Here is a 26,484-nt window from a genome sequence, read left to right as displayed (position 1 = left end):
GCTTAGTTTTTGAAAGAAAAGGGGTGTACGGGTGGTCTAGGACATCCTGTATAATTTCTTCTCTTCACTCACATATATTCTAATTTCGCGGAAACGCCCCACCTCGACATTAACCGATAAATCGAATCTCGAACTTGAAGACAAATGTGTTCGAAATATTCCCTCTCAGATCCGTCATATCGTGAATTTCCAATAAATTCCAACCCAATATTTGTGATATAATACCGCGACAATATCTATTGAAATATTCTATTGATTCCGTGACTGTTCAGCATGATTCTAATAATTATTTAAGACATTCGCGTTCTTCAAGATCCGCTAATCGAATCGCGATCCGAGACGCAATTAGTGAGTTCGGTCGAAAGACTAACGATCGGTTATCAGCGAGATAAAACTGTTGCTGGCCTCGGTGGGACTCTCTCGCCGAAGAAGTAGTTACGGAATGGAACGAGGCGCGATGGCGAGCGTAACTTTTTCCACCATTTCAGATTTTATCGTATAAACGGGGACGCTTAGCAGCTCGGAGCTTTGGGGGAACTGTTCTGTTGCTGTACCGTCGGAATTTATCCAACGAGGTAAACTAAATCGCGTAGGTGCCGCCTAATAGTTCGTAGGTACTCGCCGGCACGTACACCCTCGTTGGGACTCTCCCTCTCACCCTCGCTTCTCCTTGCTCACACCGAACCGTTTAAAGTAATTGCACTACGTTATGCAACGAACCGACGTCGTTTTAGACGTGCTCTGAGAAAAATTGGATTGTACTTCAAAGACATATTTAATCCCGAAACCAAGTTGGTCAAGTCTTTTAAATATATCACAATCTGTTCACGTCAAATAGCACGAAAATATACTCTTATCTCGAATCGTATTCGATCTGATATTCGCTGTCCCAGATTCCCAGTTTTTTTTTTTTTTATCCGCTACATTAAACCTAATTTTGTCACAAGCATCACGTACTTTAATTAAAATTTAAAACTTTTGTAAAAAAGAGAGAGAGAGAGGGAATATATTCAGAACCAATTGTCCAGATTTTTTTAACTTTATCTTTGAAATGTTATGAGTTTTCCAAAATTGGATAGAGTTTAATGGGAACATGATGCTATACAGATTATTTTCCAAAATTAATTTGAAACCGTCGACCGTGATATCGAATCGAGAGTCATTGCGAAAAAAACCGATATATTTTTCGTGGGATCCGCAAAAGCATTTTATCAACCGCATTATTCTGCACGCTCGTACGAGATTGGTTGACCTCAACTGAAGATCCGTGCACTGCATACATCAGATATACACGAGGTACAGCTACTAAATAATCGGACGAAGCTGTATAAAATCAAACAATAATCATAATGGCAAAATTCTTTTATTTTACTCACACAAAGTGTGTCCTTTTAATATCTATAGCATTAGACACTGATTATGAGTAGATTGATTTATGGAGGTTCTCTTTTTCAGAATCAAGCATCGTAAATCATAGTAAATTTCTTTCATTGGAATTTGCAAAACAGATTTGGTAGAGACCCTCTAATAAGAGTCATACCATGTGATATCCAGTTTTGATTGGTCCTCTAGATCTGAGCAATTCCCGCTCATATTTGAATCAGACAAATCTTAAACTTTATATAAACATTATATTTTAACAACATAAATAAAAAATAAACGTTTTAGAGAAACTAAACATTTTGATTATTTGATTAAAATATCGAAATAATATATAATAATAAGAAATAACATAATAAAAAATTCCTTATATGTATTTAATCTTTATTTAATTTCATATAGAGATTAACAAAATAAAATATGAATATAAAAGAAAATAAACAAACGAAACATTAATTAAAATATTTTTTGTACCACAAAACATGAATTAAATACTTTATAAATATCCCTCTCTCTCACAGAATTTTGCCCAGATCGCCTGATGTCTAGACTCTTATTAGAGGGTCTCTAAGATTTGGGAAACAGAAGCGACGTGTCAAATCAAGCGAACATAGATTATTGATCAAGCACGAGTGTTTTAAGCGAGTAATTTCTTGGTTATCTATTAGTTTGTGCAGAAACCGAGAATAGATCCTCCGTTTGTTCAAATTTTTATGTGAAATATTGCGAATCGGGTTTTTAGACATTTATTTCGACATTTTCGTCGAGATACGACGTCGATCATCCTCTTTCAATATTTCATACGTTTGCGTCATGTTTTTCTCACAAATTTTACACAGTACTTGATATTCACTCTTTGTTTCATTATATTTTTGTAGCGACATCAAATTTTTACTGGCTTTTTCAATCGATATATTTCATGTGTGTCTGATGATAATAAAATTTTTTACAATCTATAGATTTGCCTTGAAGCCTTAAAACAGTTACTCAGTTGATAGTTGACAGTATTTATACAAAAAATTAATTGATGAGTCTGGCAGGCTGACGAGGTCGGAAAATGTTACATGAAAACGAAACGTTTTGCTTAGAGTTAGGGAGAATCGCTTGTGGACGTCATGTCGGCGCCAGGAATTTACGATGAAAAGAATCTCTCCCACGCGAGCGTGCTCAATGGAGTTGTAAGGGGGTTACGACAGCAGTAAACTCCGATCAATTCCCGTTTTGCTGTTCCCCGTGTGATGCCGCGAAGGGCGTAGAAGCTAGGAGGGTATACTAGACTTACCAACTTCGATCCCTTTGGGCCGCTAAATCGAACGGAACAGCAGGTATAAGCGGGTTTTGCGCCAGAGGTAATAAGCGATTGGTAAATGAGCCGTTTCTCTTACCACGAGACATGATGTGAGACACGAAGTAAGAATAACACAAGCCGACAAAATTTAGGAAACCAGAATATACTTTTCCTAAGGTTTTTGACGCGCTGATTTCGAATCCGAGGTCAGAATTTCTCTGGTAGCTCCGGTTTTCGAGATATTCTAACCTAAAAGTGCCAAAATCACGGTTTGTCGAGATATTTGAGGTTATGTTACATCGCAAGGTAATTTTTTTTCATAAAACCATTAATGGGGTCCAAAAGAACTACTCTTCCTCTTTAAAAAACATTTTGATTTGTCCGGATATCTTTTTTTATCTTTGAGAAATTGAATGTTCAAATTAAGTAGTTTGACATTTTTGATATTTGGAAATTGAATAGCATCAGGTAAGTACAATATAATGTATGTACACGAAATATACATTTTTAAAGGGTTTTGATGCACGCTGATTCGAAATTTGACATTATTTTTGCAATAGTTTGTTTAAACTGTTTGTTTAAATTGTTTTAACAAATTGTTTAGACAAATTAAATTTGCAAAACTAATGTCAAATTTCGAATCAGCGTGCATCAAAACCCTTTAAAAATGTATATTTCGTGTACATATATTATATTGTACTTACCTGATGCTATTCAATTTCCAAATATCAAAAATGTCAAACTACTTAATTTGAACATTCAATTTCTCAAAGATAAAAAAAGATATCCGGACAAATCAAAATGTTTTTTAAAGAGGAAGAGTAGTTCTTTCGGACCCCATTAATGGTTTTATGAAAAAAAATTACCTTACGATGTAACATAACCTCAAATATCTCGAAAAACCGTGATTTTGGCACTTTTAGGTTAGAATATCTCGAAAACCGGAGTCACCAGAGAAATTCTGACCTCTGATTCGAACTCAGCGCGTCGAAAACCTTCAGAAAAGTATATTCTGGTTTCTGGGTTTGAGGTTTGGCCAAATTTTGTCGGCCTGTGTTGTTGATGAATTTTGATATTGACTTACCTCAGAGATCGCTTTTTTTACATAAAGAGTGTATTTTTTAAGCAATGAATTTTGTGGCGTTCTCTTTTGATTTATGAAATATGCGGCTTTTGAAATAGCACGATTTTCGTATTTATTTATATCTTTTCCTTATATCCTATTTGTGCGTTTATATTTTTCTTGTTGTACATTTAGTTCAGGATTACTGTTTAGTTTCACTAAAAATCTCGAAATAAGTACAGCTTTACAAATTCCTAACCATTAGTGTGGATAAAGATAAACTATTGGTTATTTACTTCAATATCGCGTTATACGTGATTTATTAAAATTAAAATAAGTGCGTCAGCAGGGGAAGAGCTTTGTCTCTTCAGTTCCACTCCGAAGAAATTTTAATCTGCAACTCAAACAATTTTAATTTGAAATCAGAAGTAGGTTTGAGTTAGATTAGTTTCTTCTTAAAATAGAGGTGTAGAAAAGGGAACAGTAAATAATTGTGCATAAAAGAGATTACATATCACATTGATTTTATTGTCACTTGGATGTATTAATAGGGGAGATTATCCTGAGCAATTTCGCAAAAAATTAATAGGGGATAGCATCGGTTTAGAAGATACAACAAGTTAAAGCTTGACGTAAAATTTGTGTACGCTATAATAATGTGTAATTTTCGACTAAGAAAATTTGTTTATGACTTTCATGCGTAAGCAGCAGAGCTCCTGCACCTCTAGCCCAAAAAAACTCAACGTTACTCTGAAAAATAAGGCATTATTCAAGATAAATAATTTTTAAGTGGTGTCAGAAAATATTATGAATTAGATTAGATTAGATCAGAAATTTTTGGGGGTGGAAGTGCAGGAGGAGAGGCGCAGCCTATGCATTCGACATTCATCGAAATAGAAATGAGGAAAAATATAATTTGTTTTTTATTAATATCTTGCCATAATATAAAAAAAACTTCTACACATTCGGAGAATGAAAATTTTCATTTAAAGAGAAATTCCGCAATATAACCGGTGTAATATTGCTGGTCATATCGTAGAATGTTACCACGAATATCTCCTCATATTCTCTCAATGTTTTGAGTATGTGCCTTGTTATCGGGATAAAAAATTGTAAAAATAATTGATAGTGAGATGTTTGTATATTCTTCAGTTTCGAGACAATTATACATTTTCCAACAATCAGATATAATAATTGTGCCGAAAGCATATGCTCACGATTTAAATCGAAAATTGTATTACACTGTGGACATTTGATGTCTGTGGATAATTTTTCAATCAACAAGAAAATCAATTAATTTATTTTTATTTTCAACAATGCTTAGAAATTCGTGCAATCGTAGGTTGAAAGCTTAACGAACTTCACATAAATACACAATGTTCTTAATATCAATTTATAATATTTAAGGAAAATATTAAAATTGACAATTTTGTTATATCTTCTAAATCAATGCCGTCCCGCACTTATTTTTTGCGGAATTAATTATTCAGAACACACAACTTCCCTTACAATATATTCAAGCGACAATAAAAGTGATGTATAATCTTTTATGCATATTTACCAATAAAAAATATATTAAAATTTTCCAAATAAAAAAAGTTTTTAATGATTAAAATCGATATATCTGTGTATTTAAATCTCTAAGTGAATATTTAATATAAATAGCTTAATGATGAACATTTAATAACAAAGAAAATCTTTTGAAAGTTCAGAATTATGTTTTTAAAAATATACGTAAAAGTTAAGATTATTGAGATTAAATTCTCTTTTATATATTTACATTATAATTCGGTGCTTTTTTCATAAAATTCATCGTTTACTTACAAAATATCCAATAAAATTTTAATGTTTAAAATAATCTCCATTATTTTCGATGATTTTATTCCATATCTTTCGAAAAGAATTCTTTTGATTCAATAGCTGCTCAAGTTCCTCGTTTTCATTGATCAGGGTGATTTGAAAAATCGAAATCTCTATTCCGAAATCTTCGATACTATTTTTTACGTTTTACGGCTCATAATATCTTCAGCTAAAGCAAAACAAATTATTTCCATGACTTCTGTAAAATTCTTTGTTAAAAACAAAGATGCAGTGTCTTACATGTTGCTTTTTAGACGCCCTCATTATTATTTTCATCAGTATTTATTACCATTTTATAAGATTATATTGCTTGCCAAATGGTATTTTTAAAATATTCAGATCGATTGAAAACTGTAACAGAACGAAAAAATATCTAATTTTAAAATAAAGATATATTAGTTCAAGCATTTTCACATATTTTTCATATTAAAATTGCTTGCTACCTGTCGCAATCTTATTATCGTTAGGGTTATTCAAAGTATTTGATTGGTACTTTTGATACAAGTTTCAAAGTATCTGTCAAAATTTTGTCGTAAACCATAAATTTCGAATACGCTCGTCGTTTCGACTGCGTCGTGCAAACAGGAGGCTAGGAAATTCCAGGGGATCGACGGTTGAATCTAAAGTTTCTTTACATTCGAGCGCGCGAAAGCGCTATTTTAAGACACGTACGTGCCACAGAAAGTGCCCTGCCACTTTCAGATTTCACGAAGGTCGGCTCTTAACTCGGCGACTACGTCGTCGTCGTGAAAACGAATAAAAGAGGCTTTCGTTAAATATTCCTTTTCGCTTAGAAACGGATTTTCTCACAATAAACGCAGCCCCGATAAATAGACCGAATCCCGCGAATCTCACCCCCGAAAAATTCGACTCGAAAACGGACGAGGAAAAAGAGGGAGGAAACATTTTACCTACCTGGTCGAGACGCGGATGATTTATTCGTGTTTACCTGGCCGCAAGCTCTAAACTTTACGCGATATGCAACGGCGAAAAGGGCCAAATGTGTGCAGATGGGAGATGCATACGTCGGTTCGTCGGTGATGCATCGCGGTTTTATGCGATAAACGGCTGTGTCGCGTCTGCTTCTTGTCGCGAGTAGAGATTATCTGCAACGCCTCTGCGTAAACTACACAGCGGTGGTTTTATCAGTACTATTATCGTCTCTCTCGTGACCGAAAGGCTTTCTTCATGCTGGAAAGTAGAACGATAAGTTTGAAACGTTAAAAACTTTTTATACATTCATGTAATAATATATTTTGATAAATGTTTACTTTAAGTTGCACAATACGAATAAATTTCATTTTCACATATACAGGGTGTCCCATTTTAATGTCCCACCCCAAATAACTTTCTTATTTTTAATTTTAGAAAAAGATGTTTCAGACAAAAGTTGTATGGTTTCAAGGGGGACATAAGGTGGTGTCATTAGTTTGACCTTGAATAGTTACTTGAAGGTCACGTGAAGGCCACTTTCAATTTTTTAAATGGAATCGCCTACTTTTTATTACATATTCTTGCAGCTCATCTCGAGAGCTTTCCAAAACACTATAATTAAGTTAGTTTTCATTAAGTACTTTCCAAGTTACGAGGCTTGAAATCATTTCTTAATTTTACATAAACCGTAAAATATCTTGTAAAATATTCTTTTTTCGATTATCTTACCATAATACTTTTATGTACAAAATAATGAGAGAAATCAATTGGTGTAAAGAAAACACATAATTGTTTCGAAAAAAAAAAATGTAATTGTTAATTGCAAATTACATTTTTTCTTTCGAAACAATTATGTGTTTTCTTTACACCAATTGATTCCTCTCATTATTTTGTACATAAAAGTATTATGGTAAGATAATCGAAAAAAGAATATTTTACAAGATATTTTACGGTTTATGTAAAATTAAGAAATGATTTCAAGCCTCATAACTTGGAAAGTACTTAATGAAAACTAACTTAATTATAGTGTTTTGGAAAGCTCTCGAGATGAGCTGCAAGAATATGTAATAAAAAGTAGGCGATTCCATTTAAAAAATTGAAAGTGGCCTTCACGTGACCTTCAAGTAACTAATGACACCACCTTATGTCCACCTTGAAACCATACAACTTTTGTCTGAAACATCTTTTTCTAAAATTAAAAATAAGAAAGTTATTTTGGGTGGGACATTAAAATGGGACACCCTGTATTGTAGAGAATACATTCTTAAGTAATACACTGCTTGAATTTTGTGTCGCTCTCTTTGGTTTCTGAGATATGCAACTTTGAAATTTCATGCTTAGAAATGTACAGTGCGCGTCAACGATCTTGTCCTGGGCGGGGCAAGGGCATAGAACTGGCCAATCAGTCACTGCCACGCTCGCCTTGCCCCGCCTAGGACAGAATCGTTGAAGCGCACTGTACCCTCTATAAAATAAGTCGAAATGGAAATTAAATTCGTGCTGTGTAACTTGTCTGTATTACTTTAAGAGACTATTCCCCAGCTGCTCTTTCACCGATGTTGCAGTATTTAATAGTTTTACGTTGGATTTCGCGTTTTTGCGGAGTTTTTAAACGGATTACATCGCGCTTGTTTTCGCGATCCTATCACCGTTCGCCAAAGTTTTTACGAATTTATGGATCGATGAGTGCGATGTTAATGACATTCCCATTAGCAGTTCCCAAGCCTTGAAATGGCTCGAGTTAATACAACGAGTTAAGTTTGTTCGATAATTACGTTCGTACGTGACAACATATCGAGTTAGCTAAAGGAGTTTCTCCAAGAGATCAAGCGCTTGATATCAGAGAACTTTCTAAAAGACTGGCAACAACCCTCAAAAAACACGACATCATCACGTTGTAAATTTCATTTTTCACGAAATATCCGCATACAATCGATATAGAGTATCGCTTTCTCTGCGAAAATCGACTATGCGTCACAGGCGAGGTAGTTTGTCTTCTTCGAGAGGAACTCGACGAACGGAAACTCGTGTCAACCGTGAACGAAGGAGTGGTTCCGGCAATCGTATCGTCAACATTTGCGTCAGCTTTGTGAAACTGTATGCTTTAATATATCCTGCGTAACGCCTTCCTCGTACGCAGCGTAGCGCAGCGTAGCGTAAGTTTGTTTGATAATTATATTCGTATTTCTTTGACGAGAAACGAAGAGAGATAGAGAAGAGACATGCACATCGTGCTAATTGCTAAGCAAGTTCCGTATAAAGATAAAGACGAGTAAATGCCGCGTTTGTTGTAGGTGTACCTTTGTATAAGATTGTCTTCATAAACTCAAGCGTGTTGATCAATTTTCATAAATAAATTTTTTTAGAAAATCAACAAACGAGTACAAATTTTTAACGTTTCATATTGATAAAATTTTAAATTATATACAGGATGTTCCGTACATATATGCGATCAATTTCAGGAATTTCAAGATTTAGAACATGAGAACAGTGAAAGAATGTTTATATAAACATGAATAATAGGCTTTGTATTGTATTTGAGCAATCTGTTTCCTCTTTACAAGAGATGATTATGAATGTTTTCAACAAGGAGACATAGAGAGGCACACAATTAAACATAGTATATGGAAATTTGATGGATTTAATTTTCGACACAGTTATTAGTCTGCTTATGTAAGATTTTTTCGATTTTAAATAATTTTAAATAAACGTTTTTAATTTTTAAAGCAACCGTAAGTATATTAAAATAATATCGACGAGAGAGAGAGAGAGAGAGAGAGAGAGAGAGAGAGAGAGAGAGAGAGAGACTATTAATTATAATTTGAAAAAAACCGCTTTTTGCTTTGATATATAATGATATAATTCTATTTATACTAACTTTAATTATACTATTAATCATTTATTGTGATTGATTAAATTTCTACAAACAAAATTTCAAATTCAATTATTATAATTTTAATGCTTAACTTTTACAAAATAATTTTTATCAGATTAATATTTTTTTAATAAAATTAAAAAAAAAATTTTTTTTAAATCTATTTATTTAATGCTGCAAATATAAAAATTTTTGAAGTTATTGATAGTCATGATTTTTAATGCAATTACCTCGACTTTGCTTCACAACTATATCGAGTTGTATCGTTGTAGGAAAGCATCTGTGTCGTACTTTGTTGCTTATGTTGCTGAAAAGTATTTTATTTTACTATCTGAATGTACACCTGTAAATATTTCAACATTGTGATCTCTTTAGTCTTTCTTTTTTTTTGTAAAATATCTAAACATATCGATATTTTATAAAAGTATATGTATATAATTAATTCTAGAGATACATAAAAATAAATTCGCCATTCAATTTTCCGAATGTTTTCGTCAAAGAAAGATCAACTCATCGTCAAAGTTGATAGAGAAATCAAGTATCGATCTTCAAGACAATTACTTAAAATCATTCTCTGCTGACATAATGCGGAAAACAGACTGATTTCTCACAGGAATCATGTCTGAATTAGTCACTTGGTAATTACTCAATGCGAAAAGGGAACCGGAAACTGTAGTGGCAAAGTCAATGCGTGATCCGAGCCAGGCAGGCGTTGCCGACGTGGAGTTGACGGGCGACGAAAGCAAATTACAGGAACCACGATGGTTTCCATATATATGTTCGCGTCGGTGACGCTTCGACAACTCGTCCGCGATGTAAATGGGCACCGACAATCATACGAGGAGGGAAAAAGCGAGAGATTGCATTCGTATACGAATACGATATATATATCGGCAGAGTATAACCAGTGAAACGAAACAACAACCGCGGGAAAGCGCGACAACAAGTAGAACTTTAGCAGCTTCTGATTAGACTAATGAAGTTTCTCTAATATACGTTTCACGTTAATCGCGGAATACATGACACAATCTAACCAAAAGTCGTACAAGATTATACTTGTAGCGAGTAAATTATGAGGCGTAATTGACGACACTCTCGCTATTAAGAGGATGCCGGAGTCGCCTGTTTTATCGACAAAAACACCGTAATTTTCGGAAGTGTGCCATTTTTTATTGCCTGTATAGAATTAAAAATCCTTCTCCAGAATTGAAGTATACACGCAAACGGACACGTGAAAACTCTATATAGTATGAGATTTTATATTGAGAAAGAAAATAAGTATAAAATTACATTTTTATTTATCGACTTCTTAAATCAACATGGCGTCAGAGCTGTCAACTTGTACAAATATTAGCTTCTTATAAAAGTTTTATAGCTTTTATGCATAAAACAGTAGTTTTCACGATTGTGTACTGCACCGTAGAACATTGTCGAACTATAAAAACTGAATTTAATTGCCTAATTAATAAATGGCATTCTTCCGAAAATTTCAGTCCGTATGTACCTGAAATACCGGTAAAGTAAAGTGGAAAAAGCAGTACATCTTCTTTATAAATAACATGATAGAGAAAGATACGGGATGAGGATTAGATGAGGGCGCTGTAATCGTGTAAGAGTTCGCCGTTCAGTACAGGATCCCCTTAAAAATATATATAGAAGATTAAAAATATATAAAGATTAAAAATATATGTATATAACATTTATATATATATTTATATTTATTTTATTACAAAATCAAAAGTTTATAATGTAAAAAGTTCAAGATTTAAGGTGAAAACTTAAATATTAGCTGGCTACCAGTGTTCACCATATTAGTTTTCCACCAATATTACGCATGCGCGACCGCCATATTACATGGTTTTCGGGGACACATTTTATGTACAAAATCAATGGGAGTTAGCGATCTAGTTATAGTATAGATATCTGTGGTCTTCAAGCGTATTTAATTCACATTTGATCTATCGTATTTTGATCGACCATATTGATTTTTCGGAAAATAGTTCATATTATCAAACAAAGGAGTTTACAAATCCTGGTGCGAACTATGGCACATTTTTAGCGACACTTCACCTGCAATGCACGAAGGCGATCTCTTCTTTTCCCCTTCACTTTTATGTCTCGGCGTCTTACTCTCGAGCTGGAACATAATTGTCCCAGAACAAATGAACCACTGTTTCCTCTTGCTCTACCTCTCGTCTCGTAAGGAATTAAAAATTTCAGTCGCTCGACCTGACGTCCTGTCGCCCGACAAATTGCCACCGCGATGAACGTGACGGTTCGTACCAAATGCGCTTCTAGAGCGACAAGAAGGAAAGAAGAAAAAAGGAAGAGCAGACACTCCGCTAAACGAGATCTTTGACGGAAATTGAAAGGAGGAATTTCGAATTTAAAAGCGATCCCTATAGAATTTCAAATACTTCGCGACATTCTTCAATGTGCATAACACACGACAAAGGTATCTTGTAATAATCGGCAACCCGTGAACTGATTTCTTTTTTTTTTTTTATTGTTACAAAGGAAAAAGAAGCTTTTATTAATGAAAGACCTTGTCTAAAAACTTTGACAAACATGAAAAATTTCCATCTTTAAAATAATCAATTCTTATTAATTTTTATGTAAGAGGAAAGACTTAAAATTCTTAGCTTTCATTTTCATAAATACACTTTCTTTTAGAATTTAGAGAAATTTTCCATTTTTGTCAGGAAAATTTTGAGCGAGAGAATTTAGCTTGGCATCATACACTGAACCTAAACATATGATTTTGCCAAATTGCCAATGTTGTTTTTTATTTTGTTTGTTGAGCTAATACAAATCTGATTTTTGTGAACTTGCCGCTATTTTTTAATATTTTGTTTTATTTTTTCATTTCATTTGTAATTCATCGCGTAAATGTGTGTCAACAATTTTTGTTACGTGTATGGCAAACTAATTTTTTCATTTCAGAAACGTACAATTATTTCCCTTTAATCAAGATATATCATTATTTCGGTTGTAAGATAAGAAATGAAAATAAGACCTGAACACGTACTTGCTGTAATTCATCTAAATCTCCGTGATTGGTTGAGAAGTAATGTATGATCAATGCTTTCCATCATTTCTATGATATTTTAAGAGCCTGCAGATCACAAAAGTAATAATTATTTTTGCATAATCGCTCCCTTTTAGCATGAAGTGTCAAGAAAGTAGACCATCAATTATTTTATCAGTTACACAACCAATACCACAGAAAGATGATTTTCCTATCCTATCAAAATAATACATCCTAGAGCCCGATAAGCAAAGTTGGCCGAGAAACATCGTTTAAGTCTTGATATTAAATTTTCCCGCAAAACTTTTTAAATTGATTATAAAAATATTGTAGTCATATTTTTTCTTATCTTATTTTCAGAACAGGAATTGACTAATTTTATAAAGGAAAGAGAAAATATTTTTTCATTCTTACTAGTGATATTTTCAAACATCAAAAGCGCTTCAAACCGACGTGGATTAAATGAATGACGAATAGTTGTGAAATAATTTTTCGTTGATCAATGTGATAATTGTTGATCCTCGAGACTAACGCGTTATGCGATTCAACTGTCACATGATATTTTCACATGATGCGAATTCAGTCGACCGAGCAACTAGCTGTCTGCACGTACAAGGTTGTAATATCATTTAAACGAGTTTGCGCGAACATCCGACTGTCCGAAAAATCTACAAATAATTCCGTGACGCCTTCATGTCGCGCGACAAAATAATCGCGATAAATCTCGCGCAATTAATGGCATCTCTCTGATTATTTCGCGATAGATGGCTGCGATCGATCTCGAGGTCTTTATGCGCGATACATTTTAATCTTTAATCAGATTTCCTGAATCCGTCAGCATCTGCGATCGAATTTGTTATCGCGCAGAGATGTGATGTTTTTGATAATCGGTTGCTGCAGCCGAGGATTCTGTCATAACCGTTGATCATCGCGTCAATTATGAATTAAACGGGGACTCGCGTTATCATAAGCGCGGCCCAAGGCCAGTCCAATTAATGTTGATCGACTAACGGCAACATTTTCGCAGACGTACATCACCTCCCCCTTTTATTATCTCCAATTTCGGGCGCGTCAAACGACACGCGGAATATTCCATTTATTTGACACCGATATTTCATGTCGACCAATTTTCCGGGGTTGTATAAAACTAAACTTTTTACGTCGCGATGTAGTTATTTATAACGACCGCGGGAAATATATCGATGTCTCTCGCAAAAAAAGCTGAATGACGGATCAGAATTTAGAAAATTGCGCGCGCTCTCATTCCATGACGAACAAATAATGCGGAAACAATATTCGGCAAAATTTCTTTCGCAATTATTATGAATTTGCCGCATTTTACGCATATGCGATCGTAATTTTTTGCGTTATTAAATTCCAAAGCGGGGGTAGGCATTTACATTTTATTATATCAATTTTTACTACAGCAACTATCTTTTAAATGCGAGATTTATTATCGGCGCAACAACGGCTTGTTATTTTGAATAGCGCTCACAAAAGCGTCCGTAATTAATACATTCGTATAATAATTGCGTGTGAAACATTTGTCGATTTCAAATCGCAAATATTTTCGAGTGATTAATTATGCTTTTACGTTTGCGCGCACGCAGCGAATCCAAGTCGCTTAATTCACGCGCACTGGGCGTTGACCGGATAGTCGATCGATGGGATCTTTTTTCCCCCATTCGAGGCTTAAGTCTTAATCCGTAGATAAGCTTCGCGTACACGTAGAGACACACATTCGCGTATATATCCGCCGACGTACATTTAAATTTTCGCGAGCACGACCAGGCTTGGCGGTCGTTTCGAATAAAAAAAAAAAAAAGAGCCGAGCCTAAATTGATGGAAACGCTCCGAAGCTGTTAACGGACTGTTTAATTTTAACGTTTGTAGTTTTACATCGCAATATATCGTTCTGCGATGCAGTTCCATCGTCCTTAAATTCCCGCCTTTTCATTCGAAACGTTTGTGGATAATTTTTTCTTTTTACGTCTTTATTTCGTTTCATACAACTGCGTCGAATTTAAATCAAGTTTCTGTAAATGTTAATCTTCTTTTAGCAAAATCTTACCTTAAGGGAATCGTGCAGCTTAATACGGTATATAATCCGGTACGACGGAAAATCTGTAACAAAAATATGGAAAATATTAATAATTATGATGAATGTTACACAAGACAATTAACTATGTTAAATAAATGATAATTATCGGATAATCCAAATGCTTTCAGATATTGTAATTGATATAAATTAACGTTAATTATTGTATATATAGAAATTGTTTTCAGTCTCTAATGTTATTAAAGCGTATAATCATTGAAATAATAAATGAATTTCTCTCACCAAAGCCGAACCGAGGCGAAAAAGGATATTTATTTTAATTTTAAATTTCTAGTCATATAATTCATAAAAGTATAAACGCAATTATGACATACAATTTTCATATACTTTTAGAACAAAAAAGAACAATAGAGAAAATTATTCAATATAAAGTGACACACATTTTGCTTACATTTTCTAATAAACATCTATTTTACCAAATTATACAATAATTTATCTGTTTATAAAATGTGATAGGAAAATATTATTTGCATTTCACGAATGTTAATAATATACTGCAAATGCTACGAATAAATCAAAGGAGATGTTTTCCAATTAAAATTGATAGTTATATTATATCTCAATTTTTACGCGCTATCGATCAATTAATAATACTGAATTAACTTTTTGGCGATAATCGTCGTATATTGGTATAATTTAAATGCTAATAACCCCAGCGCGACAAATTTCGCGTTCGAAGTGTGGGACAAAGTGTCGCACAATCGCGTAAATTCAGGCTGTTGACAAAATTACGACGCGCCCGTATATATCATCGGAATTTGTAAAAGGATTTTCATTCATCAAGATCCTTTTCTTCCGCGACCGCAGGCAGGTCGACGAATGGACAAAAGGGGTGGAAATATTAATTTATGACCAGGACGAAATTATGCACGCCACTAAATCAGAACCACCGCTCTTTTGTTCGAAAATTCCGGTCCTGGTCCTGGCGCCTTCAACTGGTAAACCGCCACCACCGTCGAGGAAAGCATCCATCGTCCTTCGCACGGGAGGTCACCGCCGCTCCCTATCCTCCCCGGGAATCCCTCCAGCCGACATTTAGGCTGATTTCAGCACTCGCCAGTAATTGACTGTCGACGGACTCGCGTTAAGATTTTGTGAGGGACAGCAATTTCGCGCGAAACCGGGCTCGTTCGTCGTCGAAACTTCGAAACTCTCCGAAATGGGAGATACATCAGGACAAGAGGGACCTGGGCCGGAGAAGCGAGAGAAATCACTTATGTCGGATGGGGAATTCTGGCGGGTATCCCCCACTTCGGATGCGTATAATTTTTCACATTCGCATGGATCGCTTCACCAAAAATTCCTTTTTTTCCCTTCTTTTTATGTAGATCCTTTCATTCACGCCGCGAAATGATAAATATGCTATTTCCCCGAAGAAAAATATTATTCCACGAACGCGCAAGATATCTCTCGGGATCACCAGCATTTTCTCCAGGTTTGAGTTTGATGTATTGTTAATGGTATTAGACGCGACTCGCGTCTCTGATATGTTTCTCCCCTTTTCCTCGCATCTGGTCCCATCAGTTTACAACACTATTGCAAGATTTACTAGGTAGCGGCGCCCGTTCGAACGGGGCTCTGGCATTAACTATTCTAATCTACGTTGTAATTTATTGCCGCGCAGCGGTTCGTGTCCGCGACGTTAACTCCTGGTGAAGTATCAGCGTGTTTACAATATCGCATGAACCTGCAGCGTAATCTCGTGTCGCTCTTATTCGCGAGAAATTGAGTATAAACTTAGAATAATTATCCATTTTCGTGCGGATACACAAAGGAGAAAGAGAGAGATTATTACACTCGATTTTTATTCATATCCGGCCATTGTTTCGAAAACGGCGTCATCTGTTTGTACGATGAGTATCGTATATTAGGGTGACATCACGCACGATAACGCACTGAGTAACGAGCATTCTTTCTCGGAGATTTCCAATCATTTTATGCAAATCCACGGCCAACAGAGAGCCGGCAGACAAGCGTCTTTTAATGGCACCGGTATCGCCATTATCGAATACACAGCGGATCGTTAAGCTCCTCGAGCCGTAAAGAAGATTATATTTTAGCCAGTTAATCTAGTTAGCTCATATATAAATTGCGCAGTTTTATCTGACAATAAATATACATCTGTCCTTATTTCGCTCTTTATCAGTCAAAAATATCGCATCACTATCCAAAGAATACAGAAAGCACAAGTAAATAATTAAGTTTTTTATTTTTTGCTTCCCTAGCTGTTTTACTCAAGTTTCTAAAATTACAGCATAAAAAATAACAACGATAATATAATTTGGTAATATTTATACAAGATATCTCGCGGGAAATTGCTGACATTAATCACTTGTCATTTTTAAACGTATATAAAAAATGGAGAAAGTAAAATATCGTTTAATAGAGGATAAATATCTTTTAATAGATTTAACAGTTCCATTTACATATGAATTACAGATAATCGGAGATATTTTTATCATTTAATAAACATTTATAAAAGAATGTCACAATCTTAATGATGTAGTATTTTCCGAATCAAGATTTTCGAAAACTATAAAAAATTTTATGTAATATTTTTTTTTTATATTTTCGTCACGAGAAAGACTTAATTCGAAAATATATTACATCCATAAAATTGTGACATTCTCTTGTAAAATTTAATTAAATAATATTTATTTAAGTTTATTAAATAAAAATAATATTTAATAAAAATATCTTTAGTCTTATATATAAGTAAATATCTTTTAATAGATTTAACAGTTTCATTTACATGTTGAAGATAATCGAAGATATTTTTATCATTTAATAAACATTTATAAAAGAATGTCACAATCTTAATGATGTAGTATTTTCCGAATCAAGATTTTCGAAAACTATAAAAAATTTTATGTAATATTTTTTTTTTATATTTTCGTCACGAAAAAGACTTAATTCGAAAATATATTACATCAATAAAATTGTGACATTCTCTTGTAAAATTTAATTAAATAATATTTATTTCAGTTTATTAAATAAAAATAATATTTAATAAAAATATCTTTAGTCTTATATATAAATAAAATTGCTATGCAAATGTTCTCTATTAGAAGATATCTTAATTTTTCTGCTCTCTATATGTTTAAAAATGACAGCTAATTTCAGTAATTTTCCATGAAACATCCTGTATATGTTTTTATTCATTAAAATAATAACTTTTCAATTTCTAAAATTTCTATTTCTAAAAACGCAACATTTTTGACCGATACTGTATTTTTTTCGTATATATAATTTATCTCTCTTTTGCAATATTATTAGAAAACGCGCTATTGTTAGAAAATTATTATTGTGTGTGTAATTAAATGTGTAATTAAAATTAAAATAAAAAATTGTAAGATAAATAGTACTGATATATGGTGACCAAAATTTGCGGTAATTTTTTAGATATTTAATTTACAATCACAATTGTCATTGCATACAAACTGCTGTAATAATAATCACACGCTTGTTACAATATACGCGAAGCTCCAAATCATACGTAATTAGAACTAATTATAAGAACAACCGCGAGAGATCTCATCCCGTTTACCGAGTCTCTTATTGTCGCGCCCGATTCTCTCCTTAGTAATGTGTTAAGTCAGGTATTATTCCGGCAAAGCCGCATAAATCCCCCTCCGGAATACATTACGGACGGTTGTAATGCGGTGAGGCGGGAATAATGCGATTTGCATAGAATAATTCCGGCGCAATATGCACTCGTTCGGTAGTATCGTCCCTCCTCGACTCGCGCCGCGTTTTTGTCGCCAGTGGAAAAAGACGCTAGTGGAGCGGCGACGACGATCGGGGCTTGGGTTAAGCGGAATCTCGCGAGGCGAAATAATATAAGCATCGTGCATCGTGCAATGTAGACATATATACACACACATATACATATATATATACCGTAGGTAATGTATTCGATGACACAAGAAGCACGTCGTTCTATTCGAGAATAATTGTCCGCCCTTTCTCCCTTCCCCTCCCCCTCCTCCCATTCTCAAAACCCCGGCAATATCTTTTATTTATGAGCTCTCCACTCCCGGAGCCCGCGAGTTCGCTGCACTTCTGTAATCCGTTGTTTTTATCCGACATCGATCCGCCTTGGATTCCCATGCACCGTCATCCACCTCCGGAATTTACCGTCGCTTCTTCATAGCGAGCGTGAAAATTGTTTGCGAGTTTCAACATTAGGGGGTTTCTTGTTTTGCGCGAGAACAAATTTCCGCGGGGGAACGAATTTCTGTCTCCTCCGCGATCCTCCCCGGTAAACATTTAGCATAAATACGTAAAGTTCTTGATTTTCGCGATGTTTATCATATAAAAAACGAAGTAACATAAACGATATATTTCCTTCTTTAGAAAATATTTATTTTATATATATTATTATTTTATACAGGGTGTCCCAGACTTAACGAATCAGCCGTTAATAGCAGATTCCTGAGATCATTTGGGGACGAAAATTCTAGTACCAAAATGTTGAGGAAGACTTCATAAAAATGTTCAAACTACTGATTACTGTCGCATCCAAGACACAATCGCGCTCACTGCAGAATCCTATTTTTTATTTTATATTGATTCTTCTATCGATATCGATATTATCGCGCACGCGGACCTCTTGATGCGCTATGTCCCTGAACACAGGAGAACGTAACGCGCCGATTGGTAATCTTTAATCTTTTGTAGCACCGAAACTACATCTTTCTCAACATTTTGGTATTAAGATTTTCGTTTCCAAATGATCTCAGGAATCTACCATTAACGGCTGATTCGTTAAGTCTGGGACACCCTGTATATATTAATGTGATATGTCTTGTTAATTATTGTCTTCAATATATGTAAAAAAGAAAAAGAATTTATTTGTCAACTTTCTGAGAAAGAGAACTTTTTTTTGTTATTTATCATTATTATAATTCTCGTTTCTCGTTGCGTTAATATTCGAAAAAGACTGCACGCGCATTAAATGGATAATATTATTAGCGTTTATTGTTACAGCAATCAAAGAACATTAAAATGAATATTAATGATACTCATTGCCGGTGAAATGATAGGCCGATAGCAGCCGCTGCGAAATTTCATGTACGGTGATTGTCGAAAATCGTGTTATCAAGAGTAATCGAAATACGATACTCCATGGAGTAATAAAGCAAAAGCAATTACGCAAATATTAAATATACATAATGAATGCATCAACGATGGGTCCGGTATGGTATTGTTTTTTTTTTTTTTACTTTTTTGCAAGCTAGTGAAATTTTTGCAAGATATCTATTAATCGTCGTTCAACATCCGGATAATTTTGTAACGGACGTCAAAATATTTTCGTACGTTCGTTCGTGTTTCGCGCGCGTTTCAATCAGCAATTTTATATTTGCGCGGCGCGTCCTACAATTTACTCGTCACCTCGCAATATTCTGAACGAACGACAGGGAATTCTATTACGGTACATTGTGTATGTTTAATTATTGCGCCAGTTAAATACATGACACTTTATTTTAATATTCAGTGTCTCCCGAGGTGGAAATCCGCTTTTTACACAAATGTCGGTGTCGCATCGATTAATGGTTTGCCAGCAAATTGTAAAGCAAAAAAGGAGGATTTAACGAAAGAGATAACGATAAGAGAAATTGCAATGTGTAAATGTAAGATAAAAATCGATAGCTATTGAAAAAAACATAGAAACATGAAGAATCGAGAATAAAATATTTTTTTTAGATCCTTTATTTGACAAAAAAGGAATGAGTTAAACTTCAGTTAATTTTAATTGATTAAGCTTATATTAACTGGAGTATCTTGATCATGAGGAGTGAGTAGTATTATTATCTGCTACAGCTTGTTACAAGGAAAATTAAAGAGAAGGAGAAGTATTGGAAGAAGGAAGAATTTTGAGGGAAAGGTTTGGAATGAGTTTTAATCAACTCTTCAGAAGATTGCTGCGAATAAAATCAGGATTGCCACGATAATTTCCAACCTCCGATAGGAGAAGGAACTTTAAGAGGAGGAAACCTATATTGCGAGAACGACACGAGATCGGCCAATAACTCGCTTTAATTGGGAAATTAGCCCAGCGGAATAGCTCGGAATATTGTACAAGTAGGATAGTTTATTTGTGCGCCAGAATATCAGGTAGATGGATCCTTCCCTCAGAAGGAAAACGAGAGGAGGCGTGGATGGGTCAGTAATTTATCTTGTATCGCGCCGATTTGAATTACAAATTCGAAATTGCGATTTTACTACGGTCTGGGCAGACGGTGTGTTGCGACTATACACATGCATATGTACATTTATCCCAATATACAGGATGTATCAAAAATCGTATAAACTGAAGGAAGAAATTTATGGGAACACCATTGATTTCAAATCCGAAAAACAAGCGCGAGAAAGCGTCATTTGAAAATTACCAACATGGCGATTAAGGGGATCCCTCATTGAATGGCAAACTCTTACACGATTACAGCGCCCTCATCTAATCCTCATCCCGCATCTCTCTCTATCGCGTTATTTATAAAGAAGATGCACTGCTTTTTCCACTCTACTTTACCGATATTTCAGGTACATGCGGACTGAAATTTTCGGAAGAATGCCATTTATTAATTAGGCAATTAAATTCAGTTTTTATAGTTCGACAATGTTCTACGGTGCAGTACACAATCGTGAAAGCTACTGTTTTATGCATAAAAGCTATAAAACTTTTATAAGAAGCTAATATATGTACAAGTTGACAGATCTGACGCCATGTTGATTTAAGAGGATGCCGGAGTCGCCTGTTTTATCGACAAAAACACCGTAATTTTCGGAAGTGTTGCATTTTTTATTGTCTGTATAGAATTAAAAATCCTTCTCCAGAATTGAAGTATACACGCAAACGGACACGTGAAAACTCTATATAGTATGAGATTTTATATTGAGAAAGAAAATAAGTATAAAATTACATTTTTATTTATCGACTTCTTAAATCAACATGGCGTCAGAGCTGTCAACTTGTACAAATATTAGCTTCTTATAAAAGTTTTATAGCTTTTATGCATAAAACAGTAGTTTTCACGATTGTGTACTGCACCGTAGAACATTGTCGAACTATAAAAACTGAATTTAATTGCCTAATTAATAAATGGCATTCTTCCGAAAATTTCAGTCCGTATGTACCTGAAATATCGGTAAAGTAGAGTGGAAAAAGCAGTGCATCTTCTTTATAAATAACGTGATAGAGAGAGATACGGAATGAGGATTAGATGAGGGAGCTGTAATCGTGTAAAAGTTCGCCGTTCAATGAGGGATCCCCTTAAGAAGTCGATAAATAAAAATGTAATTTTATATTTATTTTCTTTCTCAATATAAAATCTCATACTGTATAGAGTTTTCACGTGTCCGTTTGCGTGTATACTTCAATTCTGGAGAGGATTTATTTCTATACAGGCAATAAAAAATGGCACACTCCCGGTGTTTTTGTCGGTTTTTTTACCGATAAATAAAAATGTAATGTAAATGAGGGATCCCCTTAAGAGAAATGAACTTTTTATAGATCTCTCTTGAAATATAGTTATCGAAATAACATCGAAGGTATTCCAAAGCGCTCTGTATATACGGCGGCAAATGGCAAACTCGCAGCGTGGAATTAAGTCCGAACGTTAAAAGCGGACCTAGTAGGAGCAATAAGAGATTTACATAGTGAAGTCGGTCATATTATCGCGCCGCGCGTCCCATAGACCGCATGCGTGTTATCGCATACGGTAGGCTGATATTTACATTGCTATTAACATCCAGTGTCCCACGCTGCGGCGGTGTCCACTCCTGCTGACGTAACACAGCACGAACGCTCGTTAATTCGCTGCTAACAGCTGCGGTAGGAGGCTTCACATCAATGCCTTTCCCGGTTTTACACGAGCTTTTTTCTTCTTTTTTTTATTGTTGCTGTGTAAGCACACAATTCCAACAGCAGTAAAAGTATATCATTCATAATTCGTGATATTATGAAATATTTTATTAATGAAACACATACACTGATGTATACAAAAAAAAAAAAAAAATAAAAATTTCCTTCCTTTTATAAAATTCTTACTAAAAGTGCGGAACGAGGAAAAAAAATATGACAATATTTTTATTAGGTCTAGGTTTCCAGACATAATATTCAATTTTTTTAATAAAATAGAATTTAGTAAGTTTTACGGAAGAATTTAATATTAAGGTAAACGATGCTTGTCAATCAATCTCCGTGTCTTTATCGGATTATTCTGATGGGATAGGAACAAACGAGTCAGCTCCATATGATACTGATCACATAATTAATGGAATATTGCATAATTAATTTGCATAATTAATGATTCACTGTTTTTTCGCCATTCCATGCTGAAGAGCAGGCACTATGCAAAGATAATAATTACTTTCGTAATCTTTAGGTTCTCGCTATATCATGGGAAGAGAGAAAAGTATTGACCATACATTACTTGCCAATCAATCAGATTTATTGTACATGAATTACAGTAAGTATGTGTCTAGGACTTGATTTTCTATCTTAAAAATAATGATGACTGAAATAATTATGATCCTGTCTTGATTAAAGGAGTAATTGCAGAGTTTTGAAATGAAAATGTCACTGCAATATATATATAAAATATCGATTTACGCAGTATTTTAAAAATGAAATATGAAACAAAACAAAATATTAAAGAAAAACAGCAGCTTTACAAAATATTAGGTTTGCACTAACTTATAACAAACAAAATAAATTTAAATAATATGGCTTTCGTCTCGATTATGTGCTTAGGCTCGATATGTGCCAAGCTAAATCCTTTGGACTTAAAATTTTCTTGACAAAAATTGATTTATTTTTCTAAATTGCATAAGAAATTGTATCATGAAAATGAGAGCTAATTAAGAATTTTGAATTTTATATTCTTTTCATTTATAAAAATTAATAAGAAATGACTATTTTAAAAGTAGAAATACTTTTCATTTATTATATAGGGTAATCTTATACTGGCTCGTGTATTTTTGTGTGTGTATTATATTCTTTCAATTATTTTTATTATTTCCGAATAACTTTGAATTATTTCTCTCACATTCTCGAAAAAGTGACGATACCCGACTGATCATAGTTGATATTATTTTACTGACAAGCTTAAACAAAGTAAAATGGAACAGCATCTCATTCACCATTTTAGTATCCGAGGTCGAATGGGGAAACGTATATCGCTCGCGTCCCGGATACTCCCCATAAATTCATAACTTTTTCACAAAGGATGCTTTTAACTCCGAGAATAATTGAATTAGTCGCGTAATTAATTTCGGAGTTCGGCAAACGCGCTGATAACTATCCGAAAAATATGAGGATAGTTTTCGTCGAATGAGCGAGAAAACAACGGCAAAGTAAGGGACGGAGGCGAGCAACGAAAGGTTTGCAATCGTCACGTACGTGCGTGTTTACGCTCTTATTTACCGTGACGTGTAATGACATAATTGTAATTACGCGTGATAGTTGTGCGACAATTAGACTCTGCGTCGCAGTCAAAACGCACGTTTACGACTCTTCACGTGCACATCGCAGTCGTAATATAATATACTTTGCATAATGAGATGTGAGCACATTTATGTAATAGCTAAACTTAACCCTTAAACCTGGAGATGTAAAAGAACCATTTTTTAAATAGAAAGTAAACGTTGAAAAAGAATGTGTTCTTTTTCATTTAAAAAACATCAAGTTTAATATTTTTTAATTATTTTTTTAAAAAAATATAATTTTTCCTTATATTTTACTGTTAATATAATAACATAATTAAAGTTTTTATATTTTTAATTTCTCTCTTTTCAAATAATCTTCTCTCAAATAATTTTAATGAATTAATAAAACTTTTGCGGCAAATTACATCAAATATGACATTCGTATCATTTTCAATTAAATGTATAGCACAAATTTTTATTGTATATATTTTATTGTTATATAATTGAAAATTTTATCCGCATTATGTCGTATTTGATATCATTTTAATTGCAAAAATCCTATTAATCCATTAAAATTATTTCCGGAAAAAATGAATTAAAAATATAAAACTTTAGTTCTTTTTTATTATATTAAAATAATAACTAAAGTTTTTAAAGGTTTGTTAAAGTTTTTAAATTTTTTTAAAATTTGCAAACTATATTTTTGTATTTGTAATAAAAACAATTTATTCAAGTTCAATCTTGATTTATTTTTGGAAACTTAAGAATAGTAATTATACATCTAATTAAAAATTACATAACTTTATAAACAATTGTAATGCGATTTACATTTAAAAATAGTGATGATTAATTCAAATTTATCATTTAAAAAATCGAAAATAATACAAAAATCAATACAATAATTAATATAATAATAATAATAATATATGGAAAAGAAAATAAAATTTTGAAAAACAAAGCTTATTTTTTTTAGTAAAAAGATCGTACTTTTGTTAAAAAAAAGCGTTTTATTTTTTTCCTTTTATATCTACTCACACCTTTTTTTCTTTCTCTCACTTTTTTAAAATTTTCTGTAAGCTAGCACATAAAAACTTGATGTGAATTGAAACAAGAGAGAAATATATAATCCGAACTCTTACTTGCTACACTTATAAAAGAGGAGGAGAATCAAATTGCATGAAATAATGTTAAGCTAAATATTGTGTGGCAATAATATGTACATTTCTCTTTTCCACTTTGAAAAGGCGATATTAAATAATTAATTTCAAGTGGAAATTTCTCTGAGAACCCGAGTAACAAGTGGTTTTTGTAATAAACGTATCAGATAATCTATCAAATATATTTTAAAAAATATTCAAAATGCAATGCCTTTTCTCCCTTCCTGTATAATACGTCCAGACAAATTTCCATATACAGGCCTATTATGCGGGTACTTTGGTGTGCATGCTGACAAGTAACGCTTAGTGGTATATTTAATTTGCCGGCATAATGATGGCACGATGATTGCTATTGCCATTAATAATTTCGCGACAACGCAACGGTCCGCGTACTTGGCGAGCTAACCCGCTAAATTAACATCATGAAAGGGGGCACCGAGTACACCTCTCAATGAAATTACACGCGACAATTAATTTCGGCGCCGAGGTGTTATTTACCGGGATCTCGAATATTTTCGGTCGATATTCTCGACAAGGCGGATGATTGTGAAATATTATAACCGCGAGAAACTATGACATTGGACTCATCAAAAGTAAATAACGAAAAATCGCGCAGACCGCGCTGCAATTAATACATCGTACGAGCGGACATTGCATCGGGTAACGTGTAATAGTCTGAAATTTTCGTCGGTAGGTTTATAACCTACAATTGCAAAGTGACAACGGTGACATTTTGAATTTCATGTCCGCGGAAGATAATATCCCTTTGATAGAAATTTATTAGTTCTTCCATGAAAAGTTTTTTTAATAGTCTCATTCACATACAAATACAATACATACACACATATTATATAAATGTGAGTATATATGTATCTGAGATTTATATTAGCACACATACACTGAGGGAAAAATTCTTTTAACTCAAGTAAATTTGTTTTCTCGTTTTCTGAAATTTTTGCTTCGAAAATGGAAAGAATTATTTATTTCATTTAAGCAAAGGCATTTAATTCTAATTAAATATTGAGTACATTATTTTTTATTTATACATCATTTATATTTAAATACTATTTTCATGAAATATATACTAGAATTTATTAAATTAAGTACAATGTTTTTTAAAACTAAAGAAATCAGAATTTTTCTAAGTAATAAATTTTAATAAGTATTTTGTAAAATTGAAATATAAAAAAATAGTTGGTTAAAAATTATACGTGATTAGTACCTACTGAATATACATATAGCTTTCTTGAATTAAATAAAATTTTTAATTTTTAATTTTTAATTTTTAAATAAAAAAATTTTATTTAATTCAAGAAACTATTTATTTGGTGGGTATATATATATATATATAT

The 26,484-nt window shown here is 33.5% G+C and overlaps 1 protein-coding gene across 6 annotated transcripts in view; it reads right to left on the bottom strand.

Moving 5' to 3' along the window:
* The window catches only part of Nlg-5 (neuroligin 5), a 254,643-nt gene that overhangs the window by 148,558 nt on the left and 79,601 nt on the right, over nucleotides 1-26,484 (bottom strand). For 5 of the 6 annotated variants that reach the window (XM_083101771.1, XM_083101772.1, XM_083101774.1 and 2 more), the window contains one exon: nucleotides 14,499-14,551. The exons of the other annotated variant lie outside the window; for it this stretch is intronic. The gene's annotated coding sequence lies outside the window, so the exon portion shown is untranslated. The remainder of the gene's footprint in view (nucleotides 1-14,498; nucleotides 14,552-26,484) is intronic. 6 annotated transcript variants of the gene reach the window in all.

The sequence above is a fragment of the Camponotus vicinus genome, unplaced genomic scaffold (assembly GCF_025532165.1).
Source record: "Camponotus vicinus isolate PSW18456_S1 unplaced genomic scaffold, iyCamVici1.0 SCAF_6, whole genome shotgun sequence".
In the NCBI taxonomy this organism is placed as follows: domain Eukaryota; kingdom Metazoa; phylum Arthropoda; class Insecta; order Hymenoptera; family Formicidae; genus Camponotus; species Camponotus vicinus.
The sequence above is the reverse complement of the archived record's forward strand: the minus strand, read 5'-3'. Positions and strand labels throughout refer to the sequence as shown.